This window comes from Oxyura jamaicensis, chromosome 2 (genome assembly GCF_011077185.1).
Source record: "Oxyura jamaicensis isolate SHBP4307 breed ruddy duck chromosome 2, BPBGC_Ojam_1.0, whole genome shotgun sequence".
NCBI classification, from domain to species: Eukaryota; Metazoa; Chordata; class Aves; order Anseriformes; family Anatidae; genus Oxyura; species Oxyura jamaicensis.
The window spans coordinates 98,506,015-98,532,135 of NC_048894.1; the positions used below are offsets into that span (position 1 = coordinate 98,506,015).

The 26,121-nt window shown below is 38.2% G+C and overlaps 1 long non-coding RNA gene across 4 annotated transcripts in view; it reads left to right on the forward strand.

Moving 5' to 3' along the window:
- The first annotated feature begins 9,636 nt into the window (after positions 1-9,636).
- The window catches only part of LOC118162878, a 78,221-nt gene continuing 61,736 nt past the window's right edge, over positions 9,637-26,121 (forward strand). The window contains exons 1-5 of one of the 4 annotated variants that reach the window (XR_004748694.1): positions 9,637-9,702; positions 13,587-13,664; positions 14,046-14,182; positions 14,324-14,445; positions 16,071-16,449. This is a non-coding gene — a long non-coding RNA (uncharacterized LOC118162878). Of the gene's footprint in view, positions 9,703-13,586; positions 13,665-14,045; positions 14,183-14,323; positions 14,446-16,070; positions 17,434-26,121 lie in introns of those variants that run through there. The other 3 variants (XR_004748691.1, XR_004748692.1, XR_004748693.1) reach the window with 3 other exon arrangements.

A 26,121-nucleotide genomic window follows, 5' to 3' on the forward strand; every position in this document is an offset into this window, starting at 1 on the left:
AGCTTCTTTTTGACAGCTGTTACTTCTACCCCAAACTTCCTTTCTCTTTCTACCTTACCATGTCCATAAAAGATGAAAGATTTTTTACTCCCTGCTATAACCTACTGAGGGATGATGTGCAGGAAAAAAAAAAGTAAAAAGCCGGCAGTAAAGAAGGAAGTAAAAGTGATGTGCAGGGCTTTAAATATCTTTATGTAAAAAGACCCCAAATATTTGGGAATTTCTTACATGCAGTTCTGGTGTGTTTATAGCAGTTGCTCTATAAAGATGTTATATTTTGTCTCCATCTGACTACAGTAAGGTAGGAACTTTCAGAGCTGGGCCATTTTTAGTAATTACAGCACTGTATTATCAGACTAACAAGTATGTCTAGATGGAAGACAAACGACAGTAATAGCAACAAAGTGGATAACAGAAAAGCTGAAATCCTCCATCAGCTTTTTCACTCTGGTTAGGCAATTGGATCAGAGAAGTCAATGGCACCTTGTACGTACGACAAAACACAGGAGCATCACTGTCTGTGGAGCCCAGCTGGAGAGCAACATTGCGGCACATTTCTTCCCACCAGCGCTATCTCATTGTCAGCAGAATTGTCATCATTAATCCACATCTTCCAGGTTGTGAAGTAGTTGTGAGAATAGCTGATTGGCCCTATTGTCATGATAGTATGGTACTGCTTTACTGAAGTTTTTTGATGGCAAAAATTCTGTATATTGTGAGAGTTCTGAAAAGATTGTACAAATACATTGTGTGACATGTTAACACTTAAACTATACAACATCTTTTGTCCGTCTTTCACACAATGCATATACTATAGCTTTTGGAGATGGCTAGAATAGCTCCTTCTTGTTTGTGTTCTGAGGTGGCATAAACATCAACAGCTTCTAGGATGTTAGGCAAACTGAAATTAGCCTATAAGCATTTTCATCAGATTTATTTTAGTTACTTACACAAATAATTCCTTTGGATATTGAAAACTAAGGTAGTTATTTCATGCAAACAAAACACCTTAAATTCCTTCTTGTTTTTTCTTTTGCTTCCAGTTTGGCCAGAAATATTGTATAAACAGTCCTCTGCATTTTATAACATCAAAATTTTAGAAGCCTGTAAAATAGTGGGGTTTTGTTTTCCTTTTTCCATTAGAAAGATACATTACAAAATGTTCCCTTTTGCTGTTTTTTAAGTCCTCAAGAACTTGATAAACTTGATTTGCTTTCTTTCCCTCTCAGTAGATTATTGGGGTTATTTACAAGCCATTTTTATGTTTATAACGTGGAGGCACTACTAGATACTGCTTTCGGATCTTAAATCTGGTACTGAAAAATAATTATTTTACTTGATAAAGATGCAAATTTTGGGGTCCTTTGCCTTCTGTCTAGAATTGTTTGAGGAAAAACACACTTTTATTTGCTGGATTTGAGGGATTCTGTACTTGTGGTATGGATGCACTTGGAGGATTCATTGGCATTGTTGTATTAGGTGGTGCCACGAGTGTATTCAAGAATCGAGCTGAGTAGGAGAAGAAGAAAAGTTGGAATAGTAGGGTTATGGTGGGGTGGGGGGAGGGCAAGGGAGAATACTGTATTAATATTATTGAAAACTGAAGCGATGCAGTCCTTGATGGAATGTGTGGTAATGTTTGGGGAGCTCAGTGCCGATCTCAGGTACTTATATTAGGAAAGATGAGTGTGCATGAGTAAATATGATAAAGGATGTGTGTGATATTATACTTGCAAAATGGATTCATGAAGAAAGTACTAGTTTTGGCTGCTTTATGCTACCAGCATGTCATTAAGTAAATCATTAAAACTTTTAGATATTTTCTGCTTCTGTAATTGGGCAAAATTGGTTACAATTCATAATTAATTAGTATTCATTATGATTATCACCTGTAACCATGTAGGTGGCTTGAGGGGTGCATTCAGCCTCTTCCTGAAGAAGTCTGCTCTGAAGCCAGGCTTGAAAAGTGCTAACAGCCTGGTGAACCTTGATCTTTCCAGGCTTCTATTCTCTAATCTATTCTCTAGATTTTTAGCAAGATTCCCTACTTGAAGCTTCATTGCAAGCATCATCTAGTGAATAGAAAAGCACTACTTATATCATAGAATGGCTTGGATTGGAAGAGACTTGAAAAACCATTTAACTCCAACCCCCTGCCATAGGCAGGGATGCCACCCACTAGATCAGGTTGGCCAAGCCTCCATCCAGCCTGGCCTTGAACACCTCCAGGCTCCACTGTCCACAGCTTCTCTGGGCAACATTTCCTGTGCCTCACCACCCTCTGAGTCAAGAATTTCCTCTTAATGTCTAGTCCAAATCTCTCCTCTTTTAGCTTTAGGTCATTCCCCCTTGTCCTATCATTATCCACCCAAGTAAAGAGACCTTCTCCATCTTTTTATAAGAACTCCTTTAAGTATTGAAAGGTTGCAATGAGGTCTCCCCGGAGCCTTCTCTTCTCCAGGCTGAACAGCCCCAGCTTGACCAATGGCAAATAAACAATATAGTCCACTTGGGCATGAGTAAATATTTCACAGAGAAATCTGAAAACAAACATGTAAAACTAATGTTTTAAATAATTTCTCGTGAGATGTTAAAAGGAGTCATAAACAGGGCTAACCCAAAAGTGGGTTGACTGGCTCTGTCCAGCTACTGGTTCAAGTCTGCTTTTGTTCACGTCTTGATATTTGTTTTAGTAATGCTCTGTCCCTGTGAATGTATTTGTTTGGCATCCTGTAGAAAGCAGCTTGAATTGTGTGCAGAGAGATGCAGTCCGAGGATCCTAGTGGAGCACGTCAGGGCTGGAGACATTTGTAGGCTGACTGAGAAGGCTCTTATTTGTGTATACAGGCTAATATCACAGTACACTTGTAGAGATTATCGGTGGGTTTTTTCCTTTGTTTTATCTTGACGAGTCCAGTGGTAGTATAATAATATTCTAGTAGTTGGCTATATTTAAATTAGGGGATGTTTACTGTTTGCTCTTATGAAACTGGTAGCAATGAAACAGCAGCACTGCAGCACTTTCCCCTGCTTATAATGGAAAAACATTCAACCCTTCTTAAGTAAGATTCTTTTTTTTTTTTTTTTTTTTTTTTAAAAAAAAAATCAATTTAAGCAAATTTTGCACATTTTGATGCAGGAATAGAAATGTGGTATTTCATTGCTATCCTGCATATAGGCATGGTAAGTGACAGGTAGGATGTAGTCATCTTCTGACACTCCCCACAGAAAAGATGTTGCAATGGAAGTTTGTGGTGTCAGCAGCAAACTGCAGATCTCTTACACCAGGTAAGAGCAGCTACTGTCTGTCTTCCTTTTGCTGAGCTTGAATATTACCTTTCATATAGAGACTGCCAAGAGAAAGTCTGCCCTGGACTCTTTCCAGAAAGTTACTGAAATCAGTCTTCAGCAACTGTATTTGCTTTCTCTGTGTATCAAGGTCACTGAGCTGCACGAGCACGATAGCCCTGACAAAAATAGAATTTGAGTGTTTAAAAATATATCTTTTTACAGTTTGAAAAAAATAAACAGGACCCTTATAAAAGTATGTTATACATACAAGGGTTTACTACTTTTGCCCTGATTCTATGCATTTTTTCTCTCCAGACAAGATCTGGCTGGTTAGTGTTTTTTTAAATCAGTAGCAGCTTCAAACATTTGTCTTACCAGAGCTTCAGAAACGGAAGGTACTGGTTGTCCCACAGTTTCTGGCACTGAATATACAATATAAGTGTGTCTTTTTTGGGATGGAGATAGGTTTTGTGTTTATAAACAAGGGACCTGGTAGTTTTGGATAAAGGTAGTTGATGTTTTCCTGGTGAAATATTGTGCTCAATGGAAGAAAAATCAGCATGTCCAAAATTGACACCTGTATGTCTACAGCTTCATGATAGTTGTATTGTACTGAAGTTTTTCAGCTCTTGAATGAACTGGAATTTTTCTTTTAAGAAAGAGGTGTAAGTACCAAAGTGGCTTCTTCTCTGCACAACACAAAACTCTTCACCGTAGTCTGAGGCCTGGATTCATGTCTGTCCTCTACCTGAATCAGACCAGTCCCCAGAACAAGATGAGTATTTCAGTACCAAGATATGAATTGTTCAGGGGTGGGTCTCATTTCTTCTCTTGAGGAATTTACTTCATTTTCTCACTGATGCACACATACAGTAATTAAGCCTGGGGGGAGGGAAGAAGATCTGCAACTAATTGCCTTGTGACTGTGCTTTATATATTAGGAGTAGGTCTTGGATGTCTAGAGCAATAGTGTCAGGATAGCTTGCTGAATCTCAGGTGCCTACAGAAAAAGCAGTTCCTGCACGGTTTTTTAGCCTGGTCACTGGGATCAGAATGCATCTCATTTAGTGATACTGCATATGCATAATGGAGAACAGCAAATTTTATAGCTAAGGCTTGTAGCTAAAGATGGATAGGATTTTTTTTAAAAAAGTAACATCATTGTGTAATTGTCTGGAGGAGGGCTTGGGAACCTGTACCCTATGGAGAAGGTGTGGCCTGCAACTTAATTTTGTACGACTAAAGGCCAATGTTTACTTTTTCAGTTGGCTTTTATTTTATTTCATGCTGTTAGTGAATATTGCTAAGGTCAGAATAGCTGGCCAAAGAAGCTTTAAATTTGCAGTTATTCCCCAGCAAGGGTGAAGATATCCCACTGTTACTGTAGAATTTCTGTGGATTATATCTGAGCATATACATTCTGTTTTGTGCCTAGAAATCCACAGGTTTGACCCCAGCCTTCCTCACAGTATGTTTTCATAGGGGAAAATCTTCCAGATGTACTTAACTGACCAGGTGCCTTCAGCATAGCAGTTATTAACCAGTAAGCTAGCATAAAACTTGTAAGTGTAGCTGCTACAGAAAAGGACAGTGAGGAAACACAAAGACTGTGCTTGAAGGCAGAAAAATAAATAACTGTATGGTGATAATTACCTCCAGTAAGTATGGCATTGTGGCAGTCATCAGAAATTTATTTATTGTCTCTGCCTTCCCTCTGTCGGTGATGAGTCTCCTTCATCCCCCTGTTCTGGCCTGCTTGCAACCTTTTGGAAAAGTTCTCAGGATTATGGCTGGAATGGTAGGAGTAATTAGATAAAGCGTTGCTGTAAATTCCTGTGGAAGGAAATACATCTGTAAATTACCTTAGTTGAGCTCTGGCCAAACTTAGCTTCTTCTATATATAAAGAATTCGATAAACAGTTGGGTGAAGTAATTTTGCTTTATCTACTTTCAGATAGGACAAAAGGTAACAAACTGAAGTGACTACAGAATTGGAAATCTGTCACTCCAGCATTGACTTGTTCAGCATTTTGTACGGAGGGGATAATGTGTTTGACCAGAACTGAGCACTCGTGTCTGCGTGTCTGACCTTGTCAGACTGAGGGCCCCTTCTAAAGAAAGGCACCACCTCTAAGCCAATGGTAGGTTGTTGCTGACGTGAGTCAGGGCTGGATGAAGTCCTAATGCACGTGTCCTCAAATGTCAGCTGGAAATCTTTTTAGGTGTCAAAAGAGTGGAAGATCAGCATTTCCAAACAGAACCAATATGCACTGCACAGGCCTATTAAGCCTGGTAAATGACGCGCCTTGTCTCTGAAGCTTGAGATATAACTTGAAATTAATGGAAAAAATTGCAAAAAATCGGTCTGAAGAGTTGTATAAGCATTATACAACTGCATATATAGAGAGAGTAAAAATAAGACATTTGAAATCAAAGTTTTGGAATTGAGTGAATCATAGGAATTACGGCAAACTCAAAGGACTAAGCGAAGCTATTGCATTCGATGCTCCATCAAGATGTAAGAGTGTGTTCGGTGTGACTGTGACTCAGCACTTGTGGGTGAGTCATTCCTCATCACTGGGACCCCAGTGCTGTTAGTCTTCTGGCTGACAAAGAAGAGAGGAGGTGGAAAGAGATTTAAACCTACACAGAAAGTTTAAACTTCACAAATACAAAAGAGATGGGGACATTTTACCCCCACTATTTTTCTTGAAAGAATCTCTATTTTTGAGTATGGTATTTTCAGTGGAATAAGATGACTTTTCAGAGGAGTTATATTTATAGTGGAGGCCTTTCATGTTTTATTTTGCAGAAAATTAATCTGACTGCATTGAACTTTTAAGGAAACATTTCAAGAAATGTAGTTTGTTTTGTTCATGGCTCTTTCATACAGATGAGCTTAAAATACTTCACAACAAATAACAGTTGTGAGAAGACAATAATAGTGGAGAGGGATTGAAATCAGTAAGTGCAAATGGGTGAATGTAGGTCTGAGAATATAAAAACATCTAATGAAATATGTATTTCTAGAAGAAACTGCAAAACAAGAGGGTTGCCAGCAGTGAGAATATTCTGAGAAGATTGGGGGTTGAGGGGGAATTAGAGGTGAAAAGTAGTGAAATCCTCACCTCAACTCTGTTTTGTCTGTGTGCTTGTCATATGTAAGGTCAGTAATGGATTAAGGGAGTCTTAGCATGGATCCTAAAGCCCGTATCCAGACAGAGCAGATATCCCCTGGCTTCAGGCATAGTGATGGTGGAGTTTAGAAAGTTGTTGTGGTTTGTTTGTTTGCTTTCCTGAAGCTTCAAACTTGTTTATTAATAACGACAGTGAGTTGCTTGGTGCATTGGTGCACCTGTGTGGCTGGCTGGTGCTCACTGGTGTGTTCACCTGTTGTACCAGGTCTGTGGTTCTTGAGGTAAAATCTTTTTTTTTTTTTTTGCTTTCCTTCTATTTGCCAAATCTGGAAGAGGCCATGGAGAAGTTTTATCTCATGCAGTAATGCATGTTAGCTCCTTGGGATCACTTGGGAATCTCCTGTAACAGGTTCTTTGAACTCCTAGTAAACCAAGACTAATGATTTTTTCATTTTTCCTGTGTCGAGTTACAGCTGTGGTTTTGGACGTTTTTATTGAAAGCCTCAAGTATGTTGCAAGGTTTGAACAAGTTTTTTTGTGTGGTTGTTCTGTGCAAGCACGTGTAGAGTAGGCAATCTGGAATGTTGTGCTTTATTGTCTGACTAGAGGGGCTAGGTGTTGTGATTTATATTTCCATCCATGTAGATGGTACTACCTACATATACCGTGTTTATAAAGAAATTCAAGAAGCAGGACCAACTCAGAAAAGTTACAGTTTTGCTGGCAGAAACAGTGTGTTTTTTCTAAATGCAGCTCCGTAAGCCATTTGCTGGGTGTGATGTGCTGTAAAATACCCACATTATGTGTCAGATTACACCATTCTTTTTTTCTTCACAGAATATGAAAAATCACTATATGTTGCAAAGAGACTGTCATATGTGCTCATTGCTTATTTTATTCTCCATACTTTGAGAGTTTAGTTTTCAAATGTGAAACCTTCCATAACATTTTCAGATCTCTTATGGGAAAGTGGTTTGGTACATAAGGTACAAAACCACACCAGTGTCTGCACTGTAAGCTGTGAAGAAAGCTTTCAGTATCTGGCAATGTTACATAAAGGAATATAATAGAGTGATTAGAGACAGACAAGGTATGTGAAATACATCTAGAAGATTTAACAAATTACAACAGCATTTCTTAAAGAATTTATCATTCTTCTCTTACTCAAACAATTTCAGCACTTGATTTTTGTTTAGAGTGATGTAGTTTTCTTATTTTTGTGATTTTATTGCATATGATTGATGCCATTTTAGATAATTAGGTGATTATGTTAAACTGGTGACTGAACTAATGTGGAGTTAGTCTTGAAATCTGAAAAAAACAAGATGTGGCAAAACCCATAAGATCTGGTTCGTAACCTTTTACTTTGAGAAGCCCATAATGAATTTTAAAGGAATGTAAATTGGTAAAGCAAGAGGAAACAAAGGAAGATCCATACTAATACTTCCTTTGTTACAGCATAGGAGCCCAGTGATGTCTCTTACATAAGAGCATGTGTGCTAGTATGAGCTCATCTCTACTTCTATATCCTCAGAACATACCAGTGACACTTTCAAATGAGATCATGTAACGCAGACTTGTAGGTTCTACTTCAAAATGTGATCTAAGCTCTGGAAAGTTAAGAACTATTTAAAATACTTTTAAATTACTATACTATACCTGTAGTAAAAAAATAAGTGGCAAAGTAGCAATTTAGTAGGTTCCTTATTTTTTCCCAAAATTATGATTATGAAAAAGTAGTTCAAATGTCCATGTGCATTTCACAATATTGAGCATCTTGAGTATTTTTGAGAATCAGATTTGTTATTAATGTCCCTAATTCTGTGAATTGAAATATTTGCTACAAATGACCAGCAAGAACAGTTCTGTTTCTCATCGGTGTTCTGAAGCTTTGGGCTTTGGTGTTTTACCCACATAAGAACAAAACTGGAATGTTTTGATGATGCTGCACAACAGAAATGCACTGAAGTTGACCATTTTCCATTTTAATAGCTCAAGAGTTTAATTTTGTTCTCTTCAGTCTGATCCTGACACTTCTTGGATATCTTCCACGTGAAAACTTTTGACCCATTTCACTGGAAATGTTCTAATTAGTTCTTGTTCCTAGTTCAGAGTCCTTTAAAACCAGAACAGCAGAAAACTGTCAGCAAATCTGAGTCAGTAAAGACACAGCGTGCAAAGGATTAAATGCAAGGACTCTAAGAAGGAAGAGCAAAGTCAGGGTTTATACCTAAACCAATTTAGCTTAAAGTCCCATTGGTATGACCAAGGCACTCACACGTTCTTAGCCAATTGTGTGGGAACACCCACAACCCCCCAAACTGAAAGCATTGTGACATTACTTATTACTGGAAATTTTTCTATCTACAGCTGTTCTACATGACTCTGTCACTTTCTAGGTGTTGAACTGAAAGCCTGCTCCGCTTGTTTGTTTAATACAATTTTATTCAGATTTTAATGGGAGTGAAGCTATGTCAGTATTAAACACAAAACAAATGTGAATAAGATGTTCAATTTTCTTGTCAGAAAGTAGATTAGTTTTTCCAAAAGTGACCAGCCTCAAAAGTAACCTTTTTGTTGTATTTGTTTGCAAAATTCTGACTGTTCCTTAGTAAGGAGGCCCTATTAGTGTCCTGCAGGCAGACCTCAGGGAGGAAGCTAAGCCATACTTTCAAGAAAATGGTTACTCTTTTGTAGAGTGAGCTTTCAAGTATTTTTCCTTCCCTCCTTTTCTTCCTACATTCTCCCAGTCTGGTGTCTTCATCTCTGTTGTAGCTGTCCTTTTAAGACTAAGGCAGAAGGTGAGATGCTATTTAGACTGCAGATATTTCAGTTTGAAAATTCTTTCTCTATCTAAGTGGGAGTGGATATGCTGGAAGGGAATGGATTATTATTATTATTTTTAGGATGAAGAAACTTTTTCGCTGGAAAAAAAAGCCATATACTTGTTAATATTCCCTTCACTCCATTCGCCAGCTGAATCAGAGTCCAGCTGTGTACTTCTTCAGTGCCTTAGCAGGTAGTGGTTGGAGCCTTTAAGAGCAACTATGCTGTGAATTATATGTTGTGAATGAGCTTCTCTGGGGCATTATTTATTTATTTTTCCTGGGAAAAGAGCTTGCAATGTTATTGTTGTTGTATTCTCTCTTACATTACTGCAGCAATAAATGGTTGTCAAAGACAAGCATGTGTTGTTTGTCCTCTGTACAGTGAGTTATGCCACCACTGCCTCTTAGCGGAAGCTTTTCTGCTTCAGAGAAATGTTGAAAATACGGTCAAGGTGAAAGCTGTTGTCATCAAATGTAGTATAATCCAGTTATGTGAAGATCTTTGTCATTTTAATTTTCTGTGCACTTTGCTAGTTGAGATGCTGAAAACATTTTTGTTGTTCTTGAAATGGTTAACGTTTGCAAGTTGCTACTTTATATTGCATATGTAGCCAGACAGTCTTCATTGGTTTAATTGTTATTAGCCACTAAAACAAAGCATTAATAGCTTCTCAGAAGCCTTTCCTACTCCTGACTTTGAAGAGTATGCCTGTTTTTTTCAGCAGTTAAACCTGTGCATATAACCAAATTACTATGCTTGTCCATTGCTTTCCTTCCCTACCCCATACAGTTTATAGTCAGCATAATCAATTGTTTTCTTTTACATGTAAAACAAATTTCCCTTATTCTTCTTTGTATATTGGATTTAGTGGGGCATTCTACGTACAGACAGTTAGGCAATGATAAAGGGCAATGCAATTCACAGTATTTCTGTAGCTGCTCTAGCCATTTCTCTGGTGGGCACAAATTAGATGGATTTCCTTAATCTTTTTTATAGGCCTTGAGACTTGAAATATAAAGCATCAAAACTGCAACACCATGGCAAAGATTGAACAAATCAGAATGATCTTGACTTCATTTGTTTTGCACAGCTCCCTTTCCAATACCTCTGTTTACTTTCAAAGGGATGTTTCTCATGTTTTCAGTTTTCCTTTAAAAACATTGCATGCTTGGTTCTTAAATAGTTTTAAAGCTAAATATTTCCAATCCTTGAAAACTTGGTAATAATGCCCTTGTCTTTCAATAGCCAAAGTTACAAATCCTTACAGAAACATAGGAATGGTGTGTTTCAAATGCATACATGTTTGTAGCTACTATGCATGCAGTTATTGACCTCAGTATTTTGTGGTTCACTGTGTGTCTTGGAGATAACAGGTTATTTTCAGGTGTGAAGCACCTGAATTTCAAAGCATTTTAAGCGTTGCCTTCAGTTAGTGTTATCTCAGTATTTGGTACGGTGCTTAGATATGGGCAGGCTGTTCTCTTCCCCCGTGTTTGCTTGTGTACCCATGGAAATTGGCTGCTCTCACTTTACAGTCTGCCTATTGAATTTGCAAGGTCAGAAGAGTAAACTGGGCATTGGGATTCGAGTTCTTGCCAAGCTATGTTGGTGTCTTGTCCATAAAGGAAGGAGGTGTCACTCTGCCACTGCTGGTTGGTGTGGGGCAGCAGCAGACCATTATCATTCCTGAAGCTTTGAGTGTTCCCCAGCACAGGGGGCTCTGATGGAGCTGGGGCCTCTCTTATGTAAATGTTTAAACAGAGTTAACACTTCATATTTAGTTTTGGAACATTAAACAGTTGTACTGCAAAAGCCTTGTCTATATGAAAGAACAGTTTCTTGAAACTGTTCAGTAGTTCATCAATTTGGACCAAACCTGGAGGGCGATATTGATCCCCACAACAGACATAACTGATTTCTCTCTTTTATTTTTTTAAGCAACCTTCAAAACCCAATATTTTAAAAACATCTATATGTGTATATCAAATTAACTCTTTGCTTAAATTATTTGCTTAGTTTTTATTCTGAGGTTTTGGTGACTGCTTTGTTACCTAAATCATCTTGAAAATAGACGTAGCCTAGTTTCAACTGGAGAAACTATACAGGAAATTACGTTTGTTGGGTCACTTAAGAGATGATTTGGATACTCTGAATGAAATCCACAGAAGGCAAGGTGGATGGTCAGCTACAGAAAATATTCACAAAACTCGGTGTGGTGGGTTGACCCCAGCCAGCAGCCTAATACCCACCTTACCTTTCACTCACTCCTCTCTGCTGTGGGCTGGGGAGAAAACAGAAGAAATGCAAAAAGGCTCATGGATCAACATAAAGAAAAGTTAATGAGGAAAGAGAAAGCGGCATACACAAGTGAATGGATAGGAATGCATTTACTGCATCCCATTGGCAGGTGAGTGTCTAGCTGCTTCCAGGGAAGCAGGGCCTCAGCTCCTGTAACAAATGCTTGGGAGGATAAATACCATAGCTATGAATGTCCTGCACCCTGGGCTTGTACTGCTGAGCATGATGCTGTATATGCATGGTGTATCCCTTTGGTCAATCTGGGTCAGCTGCCCTGCCAGTGTCCTCTTCCAGCCTGCTGGCCTTAGCGTGTGCATGTGGGGTGGGAGGTGGCTGGAGGGAAGGTCTCAAGGCTGTGCCAGTGCTGCTCAGTGACTGCTGAAACCATCACTGCTTTAGACAGAAATGCAGAGCTCAGTGTTATATCAGCTGCCGTGAAGAAAATTAACTCCATCCCTGGCAGATCCACTGAAAACAAAGTAATTTCAGGAAACATTTTTTTTTGAATTTCATGTGTCTGTATGATTGCATTGCAACAGTATAAAAGATGCCCATCAGATATTAAGTGAAAAAGAAAAAAATAAATCTACTTGTTCATCTCCAAATTCCATGCTCAATTTAATTACTAAACTGCTGTCCGTAAGATACCAATTGCCTGAAACATAAGGCTTTGCTCAGAGTGATAGTCGTTTGGTTAGCAAACCAGCATGGAGATTTTTGGTTAGACGCTTGTAAACAGTTGCAAGAAGCAGTCCTTGTCTTGCACTTGAGCAAAAAGATGCTTATGCCTTTGTTTTGATATTTCTTGTCTAGAATTCTTTCTCTTGAGTTTGAAGTAGCTATGGTCGTTATGGAGTGATTTCCTGTAAGTTCTGGATGCTTCTGATAAAGACCTTTCTGTATCTACATTTCTGTTTTTAGGATTTTTCTACAAATGAAAGTGCCATAGATAGCCCTGTTTACAGCCAGATAACTTTGCACCACATTGAGAATTTTTCATTCTGAAGTGATGCCTAATTACATAAAGGGCATAGGAATGATGTAAATAGCTCTGAGTGTTTGGGAAATTAAAGCTATTTCCCCTTTTGTTTCTGGTGAACAGCTGATAAACTACCCTTTATCCTGTCTGGGCTGTTGAAGGAGAAACTGCTAATATATTCATGTAGAATATTGGACCAAATATTTATATGTACATTTTGATAAGCTTTTGATATCTTTTGCTTTACCAGCCCTCTATAGCCAAGAGATGCACAATGCAGTATTAATGAAGCTGATGCAATTAGTAATAAGCCACTTTGCTTGGATACATCCTCTCTGCTTATGTGTCAGTGAATGCCAATGAAGGGAGAAGTGACAGGGGTGAAGTGGTTGAATAGATTTTGGCTCTGCTATCTCTGCATGAGGGCCAGCCAAGCTCTTTTTAGGCTCTGGAGTTTCATGAAGATGGTTTAATGGTTTAATACATGGAAAGAGACAATAAAACATACTTCTGTATATGAGCAGTTTGTGCTTTGAGCTTTTTTTTTTTTTCCTGCAATGGTATGCTCTGTATATGCACACACACAAGTGCTAAACATGCATTGCATATGTATGATATGTAGAGGTGCTAAACATCAGCTCCTTCATATTCCAAGTGGAGCATTGGGTACTCAGAATCCACAAGGATCTCTTTCTGGTATTATATACAGGAGACTAGAATAGACATTGCATGTTTCATTTTGAACCTGTAGGGTAAGATCTACTAGCTACAGACTAGGAAGACCAATTTAATGTAAGTGCCCCTAAATCAATTTTTGAGTAGAATCTTGGGGTTTGGAAAATCATGTTTTTCAAAATATGTTAATATTATAAAAGTGAGAAGCAGATGCTTGCTCAGTAACTCAGAAATTACTGGGAATGAGATCTGGGAGCTGAAATACGGTAGTAAATTCAAAGAAGTTATATGAATTAGACAAAGCAATGCTAGTGCTAGACAAACTTTGGTATTTGTGTCACATCACTTGAGTTCTATTAATTCATACTTTGTTTCAGGTTAGAAGATCTTTCTGGCCATAGGAGTGTCTTCATCAAGTACCTCAGTGCTCCTCGGGTATAATGCATAGGTACGGGGTAATGCATTTATCAGTTACTGTAATTGTTATTTAGTATCTCTGTTTTTATAAAAAGTTTTCCATGGTAACTATCCTGCTGTCAGCAGACATGCAGCCACTCTATGATTAGCTCGCTGTAGACATCTGTAAGAAATATGTTCTAGTATGACTTCTCTTGGTGTTCTTATTGTCACATTCTTTGTTTTACTTTTTGTAATCTAAAAGGCTCTCTGTGGCTATACATGTATTTTTGCTTTTCATATGAAATCTGACGCTTGACACAAAATAAATAACAGGCTGTTCAGTGCTGAAAATGCAGATGGATGCAGCAATGCCTTGCAGTCCTTCCCTGTGCCAGAAATAGCAGAAGGCATTTCCTTAACTGGCTTTTTGTTGGCAGAGGATTGAATGGCACTAGAAGTGCAGGGAGATGCAGCACTGGATTCCTGGGGCCAGCTGTAGCTGGGCTTTGTGGTCCCAGCTGTGCCTGGATGAACCAGCAGAGGCAGAGCCAGGACAGTTCACTTGCAGACCTTGGTAAATGTCGAGCTGACCTTAGGCTGTGGATCAAAATGTTTAGGATCAAAAATGGATTGCCTAAAGTGCTGTGAAGAGCAGAAGATATGTGAGAATAGTTTTCTTTTTCTTTTCCTTTTTTTTTTTTTTTTTTCCTCTCAGCTCCTCCATCCTTTTAGTGATGGCTGTCCTTGAAACTGGATACCAGTGTCTAGTACCCGTAAAAAGAAGCTGAGCAAGTCCAATCTTCTACTCTAAGTGAAGGATTCTTACAGATTTCTTGGGTAAGATTCATCTGTGTGCTTGAATAAGGCTTGAGGTCTGGAAAAAAAAAAATAAAAAATACCACCAACAAAAAACAGATAAACACTGAACCTCAAGAAAGAGATGTAATATAATATTGAGGGAAAATTAAAAAACAAGAACAACAAAACCACAAAACGATATAATACTATAATTCTGAAATACTGTGCCCTTATTGTATGGTGGAATAGCACTTTTTTTTCTGTGTAGAAAAAGATTATTTTGGCACTCTAGAGATGCTATGTTCCTTTACACTCAGGTGAAGTAAAACTTAGAGCATGAATGATTTCAATAAAAGTAAATGCTGCCTTTAAGTATGGCTCTGTAAAACATATCCTAAAGAGCAAACAAAAGGGTTTGGTTTTACTATCTGAATTCTAAAACAGCATGATCTAAGTTGAACTATAAAAGCAGCAGGACCTCATTGGGAGCCTTCTAAGGAAAAGTTAGCATAGCTGATGTACAGTGGGACAGTCAGGACAGTAATTCCCACTGACTCAGCACCAGGCCCTACCCCATGGATGGTGTGAGAGAACAGATTGTGAGGATGCATGGGAAGAAAGAGAATTCAAAGATGGTTGTAATAGCATATTAATGAAGCGCATCTACTCTTGGAAATGTTGTCATAGGATTTGCAATCCTGTAAATGTTCAGAAACTTCAGTTCATGAAAGCATCTTCTGTGACATAAGTATCCTCATTACAGTGTAGCATGGTGCTTGCAACCGTACTGGTACTTGGTGCTCAGGTGATGCTATTGCCTGCCTGCCGTTTATTGCGTTCCCATCATTGTTCTCGTGCAGTCTTTTATATAAGTACTTTAGCCTGAAACTGCCTCAAAGCAATGAAGCTCAAAGAATGAGGTGGCTGATAGGCCTACAATATAAAACATGGCATCACTTCATGGTCGAGTGGTATTTTATTGTTTAAAAGAAGAGTTGTTAATCAGTGTTTTGAATAGAAATGCTCTATTTAGAAGGAAAGAGAGGGATCGTTCTGTGACAATCTTTGAAACAACAATTGCAAACTTGTAGAGAAAAGAAGCTGGGGTGCATATGTGTTTCCAAAACTTTGAACCACATCATGAAATTTAGTGGTGGGCAGATTGGCAATACTCCATGTTCTGATCACTTTCATGGGTTTTAGATTTTTTTTTATTTATTTTTTTTTTTTTTACACTGGAGTCTTAACTTTCAAAGAGCTTTCAAATGCTCTGTGAATTGTATCAGAATGCTACATTTTTAATTTAGTTTTCTGTCGTGTGAAGCAGACCCCAGTGCACAGAGCTTATCTTGCTCAAAACTTGAGTGGAATCAATGTGTTGGTGTGAAAGTTCCAGCTTTGACAAGGGTTCATATTCTAGCAGAAACGAAGAATTTAATCAGATCATTAGTACATTTTAAACTTTCCTAACAAAACAACTGCTCAATTACAGTGAAGAGAAATTTGAATGCCTTCACTTCATAAAAACTGGCACTGAATCCTACACAACATTTATCCTTTCAGTTAATAGGATAGTATCAAGAGTAAAAGTGGTCTATACTCTTTGCTCTGTCAAAATATGAAGGAAAATATTATCTAGCTCATATCTGCTTTTTCTTCTGTAGATATATTGAAAGACTGCATCAGAATTCAGCTTGAGTCTGTGCCAGCAACTGTGCAGATTCATGGCAGCATCCATACTGTAGTACTGCCTGTGCACTGAGGCATGAAGCTTCTTGGTCTCCCTCTGGATACTGAGGAGATCGAGCTGTTTTTCATCCATTTCCCTTCTCTCATGTGTCTGACTCGAACCATTTTGAGTTTGTCGATCATCAGAGAAGGCTCCCTGTGGCGTGTTAGCTCTGATCTCCCTTCATACTCAAAGGAAGGCAGAGGTTGTAATGATGAACAATTCCCTGGGGTGGGTGCACGAGGGTTGGAGGTTACAGTGCAAGCTCAGCCACAACCTGTTTGTAATCCTTTCCATGTGATGCAGGTGAGAAGGTATGTCATCTAACCATATAAAAATCAAACAAAATCTATTCTTTCATTACTGAAGCTGAATAGACAAGAGGTGTATAAATGGATATTTAAAGAGCCACCCTATATCTCATTTAATAATGCATTATTTTTAGTAAATATATTTTAGGGAGGTAGTGGAATCAGTTAGTGGAAGAATCACAAGGAAACAGGAGACCAAATTGCTATAAGCCTATATTTTTGGCTAAGATTCCCTAGCTGTAAAGAGTATTGCTGCATAATTCTCCCTTTGGCAAGGTCTATGCGTCACCATGATGCATCTATAAACAGAATGTGAAACGGCTGTGCTTTGTTAGATGAAGCCAGTAATTCACTAAGCACTCGGATCTGTACTGAACTCTCCTTCAGGATGTGGAGTGTGTGTCACCACTGTTCAAGCTGGGGGAAACAGGGGGCTTGGCACCCCAGTGAATGTATGCTGCTATGCTGACTGGAGTCCTACAGAAAAAAAATCTAGCAGTAATACATGATAATTTGCATAAGTGGACGTGGCTTCCCTCTGTGTGTGTTGCTCTCTGGTGCATTTTCAGCATGCTTGCTGGAAACTACTTGTACTGCACAGCAGTTGCTCTGTCCTCCTGAAAAGTGTAAACAAATTGTTGTGGTTAATGATTATAGTTGTTAAGTATTTGTTTTTAGTAACTTCTGCAATTATCTTCAGGCTCTTACCAAATATGTATATATATTTATATAAAAGATTCATTTCCTATTCAAAAGCCATTTTAATTTTTCAAGATATCATCATAGGTGTAATGTTGCTTCAGGCTGGATATGGCTAATGGGATAGAATTTCATCAGGCAGGTGTCTGAACAGTGAGTTTCTATTGAAGTAATCTTTTCAACCTTAGGCACCTTTGAAAAATGATATTCTGAGGGTTTCAGAGAGAAGAGATCTTTTTAGATCACATCATTGAATGAGGTGGCTAAAAAAAAACCAAACACATAAACCCACCTTGTGTTTTCTATACACGTATAAATTTAAAGTGTTGTTTAATACACTGAAGAACTACACGCTCATACCACTAATGCTTTGTAAAGTTAAAATGGTGCCTATCAAAGGTCTGTCATTTTGATGGAGAAGGTTTTCTATTACTTCAGAACACAAATTCTCCAGTACCTAGATTTATTTAAAAACTCTCTGTGCTAGTGAAATAATTATTCCTGGAATTTACAGAAAGCTTTTTTGCATAGTTAGCACACATCCTAATTAGCATGTTTATATACTTACAAGAGTTACAGTACTATTGTAACAGATTTAGCAGAGGAAAAAAGCATTTCTTTTGGCAGGACTGAGTCTTCTTTAGGAAGAATCTGAAATAATGACATCGTGAAAAACGCAGGTTCTTAGTTCTATTTTATTTTCATTATATAGAAGCAGTGTGTGCTCTAACTATTGTGTAATTTCTTGTACTCTTTCAAAATATAAAGCTTAATCTCATTGTATGCCCACCTCTCTTTTTTAGCTTTTATTTTTACTTAAAAATATTTCTGTGCGTGTGTGTGAAATGCACTATGTATTTTTAGCGTTACTTCTGTGCTGTGTTCCTCAGTTATCTGACCAAGTAGGTTGAACTATGTCTGGTAATATCTCTTGATCTCTCTTTTCAAGCAAGATGGCAAGAAACAATGGATCTAGAATCCATTTCTTTATTCATGTTATATGATCTTTCCTATTTAGTATGGTAAAAACTGTCTACTGTTTATTCAACGTTTTGGCTGGATCAGTCTCAAAGACTTGAAAAGAACATTAACTGGATGAAGGGACAGGTTATTATCTTGCCTAGAGTGCATCATGTTATCAACCTGTGCTTTATTTAGTGGACATCCATTCTGATTGTTTGGTGAGAATATAAATAAAGTTCACAATGTGATTCACTAGCCATTATTTAGTTATGTGTCCCACACTCTCTGCTGGTAAATTGTAGTTCACTGCATGGTATCTTCTCCTTCATGTGAATTAATGAATTTTTCTACAAGGGACTGTGTAAATTTGCATACAACTTAAAACTTACTTTCTATAAATTGTCAACCTTAAATTGAATTTGCCTCAGTTAAGGATCTTATTTCTCAGATGTAGAGCATTAACAGTAGTCGCTTAATTTGTGTTGCTCAGAAAATTGCTGCTTTTCATTTGAATACCTGTTGTCTTCATGTTTAAAAAGTACCACCAACTTCATTTAAATACCATTCATTGTGTGTACAGGTTTTTAACCTCTATCTGATTAAAACAGATTTCTGAAAGAGTTTCCAAAGCACTTTCCAAACAGGACATAAGTGTGGCTATGCCCTTCGAGTCAAAAGCAATACTTATAATTGACATAAATGGAGTCTGACTAATGTGTGTTAGAAGGATTGCTTTTCCCACCAGTGAACTAAAGTCCCTTCAGGGCGTGGGGGTAAATCTGTGTTTCACTAATTTTCTGGCTGTGTAACTTCATTGATTTCCACTGTGCAATCACGACACCTGAAATGGAGCGGGGAATCTGGAACTACATATGGTGGCTGCAGAGTAAGCTTTATGAAGTGTAAAAAAGACCAAATGCTGTCATAACAAACACCTGTGCTAGCTGAGCACTGTCACAACTGGATCTGTCCTCTCCATACTGCATCTGTATGCTACATACTGGCATCTTATATTTACTTTATAAAACGTGCAGCATAGGAGAGAATCATACACCTGGTATGCCAGTGCAACCACAGAAGGGCAGGGAGGTGGGTCTAGAGTATACAACTTCCCCATACTTGGGAAGATCAGTTCAGTCTGGCTTCTGTATTCTGAAAGAAAGCAATAGTTTTTAATATTAATCCAACTTCTCTCAGTTAGGAGCATATCATGTCGCAGAGGGCGTTACAATGCCATCAATACTGTTCATTATACCTCATGTCCATAGTCACATCTCATAGCTAATAAAGAGAAAATGTCTTCACTAAAGGGCATACTAATCCAGTAAAATTGCAAATTTTTGTTATAAGGAGTTGTAACTAAGTTAAATCAAGATACAATAACCTTGCCTATTGAAAATATGTCATCCTATAAAAGACCTATTTATTGTTTCATTGCCCATTAATTTTCTAAATCATGTATTTAATCAATATAAGCTATAATAGAGGTAGCAATTGTTTTCCTAGAAAGATTTGTTTTTACTTACAGCATTACACAATGAATAACGGAAACATGCTCTATATATCTTGAAATGCATGGTAGTACGTCTCAGGAAATCCTACTTGAAAAATTCAAATTGACCTGAACAGGAGAGCACCATCATACTGGATGCAGGCTATGTAATGCATTATATAAAAAGATACTGGAATGCAGGCCAGAGTGTTAAGTTGAAAGGAGAAGTCTCTTCTGCAGAAGTGCACTAGGATTAGTTTTAGCTTCAGTCTTCCATCTTCATCATTCTTTTGTTTCGAAAGAACTGAAAATAAGTTTATTATTTATGGACTCAGAGAGCACTTGTAGGCCTGATCTAGGCCTGATTTGCCCAGGGCCACGCAAGCAAACAGTGGATCTGTGCCGTGCTTGCCTGCAGCTCACTGCAGTCGTGGTATGCTACCAGTGTAAATAAACATGTTGTGGGCTGAGGTGCCTCTCACTCGGATGGTAAAACCTACAAAGGGCTGGTAGAACAAGCAGAGGTCAGCTGGAGCACAGAAATGCAACAACATGATGTCCTTCCTGAAGGTCTAAGGTGAGGGTTTTGTGTCTTCTATCTGGATTGGCCCAACTCAAGGATTCCTTATATACTGCGAAGCACCACCAGACCAGATGTCAGCCTGCTTGTGGTGCCAAAATGCCACTAAAAGGAACTAACCTGGGGAGAGCATTCAGTCTGCAGCCTGTGCTGACAGCTTTGTACTGCTGTTGTTAAGCTGTGATCGTTTTTGATATTTTTGTAATCATGTAATGATGAAGTAATGTTTTGCAGCTGTATAGCTTCAGTTACCAAGATCTTTGAGCAAATTACAAATAATAAGTCGGATGTTGGGAGGTCTAGTATTTGCCTCCAAAAATAAATTCTCGCAAAGTTTGGAGATAAGGAGTAATTTTTCGTATAGGTATTGATTTGTTTCGGGATAAAATCTTTCTTTGTTGTTCCTATCATAATATCTAATGTTCCACTGATGTATTATTCATCTTATTCATCTACAGTTTAGATATAATGCTTTTTTTTTTTTTTTTAAATAATAAATTAATTCATTGTAGACATATAGAAAGTGAAGAATTTTCATCTGCCCCCAGTGGGCTGCTGTGGTAGTGGCAGAATAACCCAGGTGTACTCAGCCATTCTACATCTTAATATTTCTTCTCTCAGATCATCCCTGTCCTCCCATAGGTACTAGATACATGACAGTGGTTTTCTCACAACTGTAGTGTTACAGACTCAAGTTATGTTTTGGCTTGTAAGGTCAAGCTTAGCTAGCTCTTAGCCTCATATAGGCCTAAGTAAGGTCAAGTATTTGTTGACAGAAAACCATCATATGCTCATTCAATAGAATGAGATTCTGCAGGCAGGGTCAAGGGATTGAAGTATTCTCTCAACAAGGGAATGTGTATAACCCCAGAGGAGAGGGTCACACTCATGCAATGAGTCAGTCCTCTTCCTGGTCCAGTAAATCATGGATCACAATTTACAAAGTGGCACAGCTTCAATGAAAAGGTAAATTATCTCAGGCCAGACAGCCTCTGTAGGCTAGGATATTCTTCCTGCAGGGAAATAAGTAGACTCTGTTGCATAGTGCTTTACTAAACAACTGTTTTACCCACTGAGCTTTTGGAAGAAGTACTGTAGCCACTGTGAAGATGAAATGCTTGTTATTGTATTGTTTTAAAATGCCTAATATAGGAATCATGCTTTGTGCATACCTCTGAATTCTAATTAGGATAGAATGCTGGAACTGTAGTGAGCTACACAAGCCCCAGCCTCTGTGCTCATTTCTCTTAACATTAGTTGAGAAGCACTAAACCCAGGATGACATGCATAATTTATGTCACAACATCATTTATAAAGTTCTTCTAACACATTTCTGTAAGGTGTGGGAGTAACTTGCCCAAGGAGTAACTTCCACCTGATCCTTCACAGCATCATAGAATGGTTTGGGTTGCATGGAACCTTAAAGACCATATAATTCCACCCCTGACTTGCTATCCACAGGCAACCTGTCTCTGGGCAATGTGTGCCAGTGCCTTCACCACCCTCTGAGTAAATAACTTTTTTATAATATCTAATCTAAACCTACCCTCTTTTAGCTTAAAGCCGTTACCCTTTGTCCCTACACTCCCTGACGAAGAGTCCCTCCCCAGTTTTTCTGTAGGCCCCTTTAGGTACTGGAAGGCTGCTATAAGGTCTCCCCAAGGCCTTCTCCTCCAGGCTGAAAAACCCCAACTCCCTCAGCTTGTATTCATAGAAGTGAGGCCCTTTGATCCTTTTCATGGCCCTCCTTTGGACTCCTTCTAATACGTCCACGTCCTTGTTGTGCTGGGGTCCCCAGAGCTGATCGCAGGGCTCCAGGTGGAGTCTCATTAGAACAGAACAAAGGGGGAGAATCACCTCCCTCAACGTGCTGGCCACTCCTCTTTTGATGCAGCCCAGGATACAGCTGGCTTTTTGAGCTGCAAGCTCATGTTGCTGGCTCAAGTTGAGCTTCTCATCAACCAACACCCCTGGTCGTTCTCAACAGGGCTGCCTTCAATCCATTCTTTGCCCAATCTGTATGAGTGCTTGGGATTGCCTCAACCCTTCCTTCAATATTAGGAAGTTTTACATGGAAGTAAGGATCTAGCTCCCTGGATAACTGGCCTAGGAAATTAGTCAGGATTTAACCTGCGAGACCAAGGGTATTGTTTTAAATAGGGTGTATGTGTGCATGTGTAGCAAATATGAGAGAATAGAGTGGGAGAGAGAGCTTTGTGCACAGTTTGTGTAAACTGAACTAGAAAATGTAATAATTTGAAGTTAACCTTTCACAGATATGCTCCTATATTTTGCTTGTAATTTTCCAGTTGGAGAAACATGACAGAAACCTTTTTTTTTTTGTCTTTTAATTTTGCAACAAAATTATTTTAATGTCAATACATAAATTAATAAAAGATATCTTTTAGCACATGAGATTATTTATTGAAAACTCTACAGCTCAAATTTCTGATTTAAAAATTTCCACTTATATGATATTTGGCTTTATTAGCATACTTTTCTACTTTGGGATATATGAAGTTAGGGGCAGATACTTCCCAGACTTTGTATAGTACAAAAAGTTTGAAATTCTGGCACTATACAGGAAAAAGGAATGACCACTATTAGTTATTATTATTTTTTTTAAAGTCAACACTTTTTCCTTCAGCAATATTAGCAGATAAGTATATTCCCTTATTCCTTTACATATTTTTCTAACACATACTAAATTGTAGCAGAATAAAATTAGACTTTTTTATGCCCTTTTCAGCCTGTTAAATTGGTGTTTTATATTAGCCACAACTTCTTTATGCAAGATACGTCCTACAGTAGTTCTTGTTATCAAACCAATGCCATAGTTGAATGTTATGTTTAAATTGAAGAAAAAAAAAAAGCTCTGAAAAAAACTTCCAAATGTAAAGATAAGTACTTAAAAACACAGTTAACTAGTGCTCCTATGCATACCTAAATTTGGAGACTTAAGCCCAAATAGGTAGTTGTGGAGTTGTGTTCTGTTCGTTTGGTTTTGTTTGGTTTTGTCTTTTTTTTTTTTTTTTTTTTTTAATTTATCAAGTTTACGAATGAAGGCTGGCTTTTGAGATCCAGGTAAGAGTGCTGTTGCACATTAGGTGACCTTTAACTTTGCTTACTAAACCCTCTGTTCTTCTCGGGTACCTAAGCATGCTCATTTTTTTTTTTTTTTTTGGTATTACCATCATCAGGATGATATCTGTATGCATGGGAGAAGAGGAACATTTGTTCTTAAGATTGCTTTCACTGGGAGTGAGTTAGGTGGATTCAGTTTTATTCTTTTGTGTTGATGGTGGTGAAAAGCGAGAGACATCTTTCTTCTCTGACAAGTCAAGGAAAAGAAAAAGCAGATTCAAATACCCCTAGAGATTTTCCTTTGAGAGTCTGCTGGTAAATATCAAATACTGTTTGCCATATGGGCTATTCCATATCATCACAGGGTCAACATCTATGGAAGCAGGTCTGCTTTCTTACAGCTGTATAGATAAATATGATCTTACCTTTGTTTCCCCTCAGGGCTTGCTTTTTGGCTTAACTTTCTGCTTTTGCCTTCTGTTTCTTTCTTCTTTCCTCCATCCTATCGCCCTTATTTCAGCAACTTAAAATAAATCAGTATATAACTTTTGCCTTGCAAGCATTTTGTTAGTTAGTACACAGTTTGCTTGATTAAAAATCTTGTTCTGTTCACAGCATATCCAGGCCTTACTGCTGTATGATCAATTCTAAAAATTCACTTAATTGTGTTTCTCAGGATATGGTTGTATGTTTAAGATGCCTAATAAAAAAGGGAAAGTAAAAGAAAGTTGTAGGTCACTCATCAGAAGTACAAAATGCACAAGTCAGTCTCTTCTGAAATGTATGAGGCAGACGTTGCCAAAGTTTCTGGTGAGCTGAGAGATTTTCTTTTCAACAAAATATGCATGTTTCAAGAAATAAAACAACAAAAAATTGCTGATAAAGAAAAAAATAAATGAGCTTTGGTATAAGGCATGGTTAGTGGAAGCTGTTAATGGGAAAGGCAGCATGAGGCATGGCCTGCAGAGTGACAGGCACCTGGCTGACATGAATTGCACCAGAGATCAGTGCAGCCTACAACAGGCCTTGCTATCTAGAAGTCTTCAGCCTCAAACTGTGAATGATTGTTACTGGAGTGAAGGGAAAGCAACCAGCTGGTTGAACAGTTGCTTCCCCAGAGGGAAAGACTCTGAAATTTTATGGCGTTAGTTACACTTTAGGAATTAATACTCATTATTCTGCTTACTTACCGTGTTTTCTCCTTTTTAATGAAAATGTTAAACCCCTTAAATTTGCAGATGGGGAGAAGTGGTCACTTTGAGTATAATTAGTATAATTTCCCAAGGTCTCTGAATAGGTCTTCAAGCATGTGTTTATCTGGGAAGTCCCTCAAATTTGAATGCAGCTTTGTATTTCTCAGTTGAATTGTGATAGGAAGATGACACTGAGAAGTAGGTTGGATGTTTGGATAGCCGAAGCAATGAGAGATTGATCCCAAAACAATAAGGGGTTATAGAAATGCATCGAATCTAATGCTGAATTAAGGCTTGGCTACTGCAGGGCGGAGAGGTAATCTAAATTTCAAATACATATTTCAACACATATTTTCATGCGCATTCCTGAAAGCAAGATGAGCTTGGACTCTTGTATGTGTGTGTTCTGTTCTAGGATAAATTGGAGTGAAAGAATTTTTAATTCTTCCTTTTTTTTTTTTTTTTTTTTCCTCTCCTGTTTCCACCCTGAGACAACAAGTGATTGCAAGAACCCTTCAAGAGCAGGTATCTGAAGAACCATATGTTTGGTTTTCTTAGGGCTGTGAATCATTTAGGAGCAGATACCACAGATCTGTCAAATCTCATGCATTATACATGGAACTCGTTCATTTAGTCCCTGTCTCTGGCTCATGTATTTTCAACAGCTCTGCAGCTTCTCTTCTGCTCTTTGAGCCCTGACACTAAGGCAATTGCTGACCATAAAGAGTCAGATGAAAGTTGGGAGTCCATGGCTGTAATGAAAAAAATATTCCTTTTCTGCTTAACTTAAAGCTGATAGTGCCATCTATAGTGGGGAAAAGCATTTGTCTTTCCCTTATTGACTGATCTTCCTTAGGCTTGCAGAGTTATTACTACTTTCACAAAAGAGAGAGGTTTATACACAATGCAGAGACAAATACTTACATACATATGGACGTAGACTACTTGAGCATTGCTGAATTGGCATCCACATTTTCCTTCCTGTCCCTTCCACTTACCCTGTCCTGCCAGTTACTTGGAGTGCTAACAGTCAGTGCGATCTATACCTGTGCTCTCGTGAAGGCCATTTAGCTAGACAGTTACACAACAGTCTGGAGAATTGCTTGAGAATGGTTCAGTTGTCTGCTGGTGTTATTTTGACATGACATGTGATGTGTTGCTCTATAAACATAGTGCTTTGTAGAAAGAAAAATCTTGGGCAATTCTTAACTCCCTACAATGGCACCTTGTTCTTCAGGATTTCTTGGTCAGAAGTACATGCACAGCCTTACTTTTACGATGTGCAATGATTCTGTCATGTTTTAGATGCACCAGACACCTTGTGTACATGGTAGTATAAAATGCAAAAATGTCCAAGTGGCAAAAGAAGATATGGCCAGGAAAGTCTAAAGCAGCAGGCTTTAAGGCTGCTGAATAAGAACAGAGGACAAAGGTGATTCTATCCATAGCTTTTATTTAGTGCTGTGTAGGGTAGAGGAATAGGGAATTGTTGTATTAGTATACAAGAAATGGAACATCAACGCGCATAACCCCGTCTGTTGATGCTACTGAAAACATAAAGTGGGTGTTGGAGTACTATTTTGTGGGTTTTTGCTTGCCTGTTTGTTTTTCCTGTTTGTAATGGTTTTCATTTTATAAGAACATTTCCTAGATAGTTGGCTGAA